The sequence below is a fragment of the Amphimedon queenslandica genome, unplaced genomic scaffold, assembly GCF_000090795.2.
Source record: "Amphimedon queenslandica unplaced genomic scaffold, v1.1 AMPQUscaffold_13270, whole genome shotgun sequence".
NCBI classification, from domain to species: Eukaryota; Metazoa; Porifera; class Demospongiae; order Haplosclerida; family Niphatidae; genus Amphimedon; species Amphimedon queenslandica.
The window spans coordinates 4930-9497 of record NW_003546494.1 but is presented as its reverse complement, the minus strand read 5'-3'; the positions used below and the strand labels follow the sequence as shown (position 1 = coordinate 9497).

General features: G+C 37.4%; 1 pseudogene; it reads left to right on the top strand.

Annotated features, from left to right (window-relative positions):
• The window catches only part of LOC105313597 (uncharacterized), a 19392-nt pseudogene extending 18303 nt beyond the window's left edge, over positions 1 to 1089 (top strand).
• Positions 1090 to 4568: the final 3479 nt, after the last annotated feature.

Genomic DNA, 4568 nt, shown 5'->3' with positions numbered 1-4568 from the left:
TACATTTTCTGTTTGTACTGACCTCAAACACTCACTAACTTTATGCTTACAGTGTCTGATAAATGTTCACCTCATCATTCTGGACATTTGGACTTCATATCGCAGTTCACTACTGATATCAAACACACCCTCAGTAATTAGTTTTGAGGACATGGCTCTAGCTCAAGGAGATTTGTCAGTTTTTTTCTGAGGAAACTCCTACACTCTTCATTTGGAGCAATTTCCTATTCCTCATTCTAATCTCACTCTCTATTGTGATGCTTCTAAGGAAATGTCCTGCCCAGAAGTACCGCCTTCATTTCGTCTGACAGTATTTGACTCGCTTCTTTTACTCTGACATTCATCAATTTGTTCTACTGTCAAGCTCATTTTGTCTCGATTCGTTTGGCCTCAAATGGCTTCTGATATCAAGTTATGGAGTCGCTCATGTCTCACTTGTCAAATGTCAAAGGTACAACACACACTGTCTTACATGTACGTACTTTCCCCTCTTCTACTACATGGTTTGACAATATTCACATTGATATAGTGGGACCAATTTCTGTCTCATGGTTTCACATATTTACTTACTTGTATAGACAGGTTCACTAGATGGCCCGAAGCCTTTCCCATTCCAGACATGTCTGCTCTAACAATTGCTTGTGCTTCAGTAGCTGGTTGGATGTCACATTTTGGTGTCTCTTCTACAGTTCTTACTCATAGAGGCAGTCAATTTCAATCCTCTCTTTTTGCTCAACTCACTCATTTATTAAGTACTGCTAGATGTTGTACCACAGCATACCACCCTCAAGCTAATGGTATGATAAAGAGATTCCATCGTCAACTCAAAGCTGCCTTGAAAACTCAACCACTTAAGAGTCATGAACTGAGTCCCTCCCTCTAGTATTATTGGGTATGCGTACGGCTGTTAAAGAGGACTTGCATTAGTCTCCAGCTGAACTACTTTACGGTACAACTGTTTGTATCCCTGGTAAATTTTTATCTCCTACTAATAATCTTGCGCTCTCAGAGTCCTCAGACGATGCTGCTCAACTCAAGTGTTACATGTGTTTTCTTTCACTCACTCCAGTACGTTCTACATCAACTTGATATACTCATATTCCAGATACACCCTCTTCTTTACACTTATTCATTCAACATGATTCAGTAAAAGACCTCTTCAGTGTCCTTTTGATGGACAGTATAATGTATGAGAAATAATGTCATTGATAGTAATGGTACTCGAGACACTATACTCATTTATCTTCTCAAACCAGCACATATAGACAAAACTAATACTCTTCTCCTTGACTATAATTCTCTATTTACTAATACTCATTCAACTTCTCCTTTGACTACTGCCTGTTATAAGACCAACACTAATTGTATGGGGACCGACAGGTACTCGCTTGGACACCAAATGTTACTCGTTTTGGTCAATGTATTCATTTTCCTGATCGACTCAATATTTGATCATTAGTTTACTTGTTCTCTGGAAGGGGAGTTTTGTAGGGCACACTAACTATATTTATGGCATTTTTATCATTTGTGACCAGATATGACAAAACCAGGCTATCTGCGGGAATTATCATTTTGAGCTATGGGCTCATAATCACAGAAAATCTTTACCTGGGCAAAATTCATTAAATTTTTGTCACATAAACATGTTATATAAACAAAATCCTTTCATTTGACACCAAAATCGTGGGTAGTGAAGCCTTTTTTGCTGAGTTATAAGCCCTTTGACATCTTACCTTCATTGTGCACGGTAATTGTCTCACGGAGCGAAGAAGGAATAAAAACGGAGGGCTTTAATGCATCAAAGGTATTCATGGAGTCCCTATAGCAGCTATTTAATGTATATCAAAGACGAAGAAGACTACTTTTAAAACTATGGCTACAGAAAGAGACATTGCTCGCTTGTTAAATGAAGAAATAGGTCCTCGAGACAGTGACTACGTTGCTTTAGGTATTGTGGACTACTTTTGTGATGAAACTAGTGGTAAGCTTATTCATAACACTGTTTGTTTACATACTGACTCTAAATAGCGGTTAGCTATCACCACAATAACATTCCATCACCTGTATAAATGCACAATATTATTATATTGAACTTAGTTATACAGTGTATTTTGTTAATTGATAGAGACAGAATATGAAGCAGTAGAAGATATGGAAGAAGAGGAAGATCAAGAGACAAAAGATTGTGATGAAGATATTGATCCACCACTGTTTGATTCCAAGGTGGCCTTGGAACTACAAGTATCAGATACTGAATTAGAATCAGCGACGCCTGATGCTCCAGCTACTTTAACTACTTATTCATGTGATGACATGAGGAAGAAAGACCGACAGGTGGAAGAAGAATTATCAATGTTCTATGAAAATGGATGTGGTTGCTCTGATAATTGCTATGCACTGTTCAGCACTCTTACATAAAAACATATTGATGTGACACAAGCCATGGCAAAGCCTGTTCAAGAGATTGCAATTATGAGTCAAATGGCAGTAACATCTACCATGGGGGGGATTGTCAACTGGCAACCATGGAGACAGAAAGAGACAGAGGCAATTTTTTACGTTCATGCATCATGGTCATAAGGTTTCTAACTATAAGGGACACAACACAAAATTTATTATATTTTCCAACTAGATATGTAGAGAAACATTTCTAAAGCTACATGCATGTGGCAAAAGCAGGTTTAAGGAAATCATGAAAAACTACAGAATGAATGGATTAATACCAAGGTATGAGACTTACAAATTAAATGATATGTACTTAATTTTACTAGAGTGCTGGAAGGACACCAAACCATGCTTTAATTTATAATGATATTCTCCAGGTTCTTGTGCTCATCAGAAACTATGCTGAAGACCATGGTATTAGTCTTCCTTGAAGAATACCTGGAATGAAAAGTTATGAGAATTAGTTCTTACCATGCAGTACATGTAAAAGGCTAGTGTATACTAAGAGTTTACGGAATCATGTGAAGAGTTTCATGTCATAGCATGCTGCTGAAACAACATTTAACATGTTGTGGCGATGCTACCTGCCTTATACTGAAAAATGAAGCCTATGTCTTACTTTTGTGCCACATGTATAGAGATAAGACGACTGATTATAAGAAGTGCTAACATGCAATCAGATGAAAGGATAACTGAGTAAAGTTAGTACTGTAATAACACAAGAATTATATTTAGCAATTCAGGCAATAAAAAAGGCACTAGATCACAGAAGTCTTGTTAAAAAGGAAAGGGAGTACTATCAGAATGTATGAAAAGAAGCACAATTATTGTTAAAAGGGCTGTATACTGATGCGGCAAACTCCCCCACTAACAAGGCCACTTGCTATGTTTTATATTGTAGCACATTATAGCTTCAATTATGCTCAACAGGTAACAATTTATGATATTAAAGTGTATTTAGCTCACTTACTTTTTTAAAGGTTCACTATCATTCAAGTCCAATACAAGCAGGTCCAATATGTTTTCTTACTCACAGGAAATGTGGCATATTTGGTGTGCTGTGAAGCTATCTCTCAGCAGGTTAATTTCTTAATCGATGAATCATTCGACACTGGTAGAGGGGCAAATCCTGTCATAAGCAAGGCACTTTTTTATTTGAAGAATCATTGCCTCAACTCAGTAAATATCCATTTTTATGCTGACAAATGCACAGGGCAAAATAAAAATAATATAGCTATTCAAGTAAGTCTAATAAATGCACAATAATGAACATTTTAAATGTTATTCTTCCTTTAATTTAGTACCCCTTATGGAGAGTTATGATAGGACTCAATACATCCATTTCAATATCCTTTCTGCCAGTTGGACACAAAATTTTCTCCAGACTGGTGCTTTGGACTATTAAAGCAAAAATTCCGTAAAGCAGAGGTGGACTCATTGGATGACTTCATTCATGTTGTAGAACAAACATCTGCTGTTAACAAAGCCGAAACGGCAGGAAGTAGCAATGGTGAACTCATAGAAACATTTGACTGGTCAAGTTACTTTGCTACATTATTCAAGAAAATAAAAGGCATCAAAGGTTTTCAACACTTTGTTGTAAATACGACCCAACCAGGTAAGTTGTAGATGGCCCAGTCACACAATTCAATTTGCTGAAAGAGGACACTCAAATAATAGAAGATGATGTACCTAATGTATTACCACCAAAGGGTATGTTGTAGATGGCCCAGTCACACAATTCAATTTGCTGAAAGAGGACACTCAAATAATGGAAGATGATGTACCTAATGTATTACCACCAAAGGGTATTGTTGGGAACTATTATTATTTAGTATACTTTTTTGTGAGACACTGCGCATGCGCAGTGTGTCATTGTTATATAATACAGTACGAATAACACGAGTTCTTCTCTGAAGGAGCCATTATAGTAGTAGCGGCGGTACAGCCAGCAATGCGAGGGAGCGCGTCAGACCTATATACAGTCCTCCATTTAGATCAGTGTACCAAATGGTCCACCGAGCCGGATAAAGAAGATTGACTAGGTTCTCGGAGCTACAGGAGCGGTAGCCATTTTATTCGAAGGTCTAGACGGTACTCATTGTCGATTTGGATTACCTGTG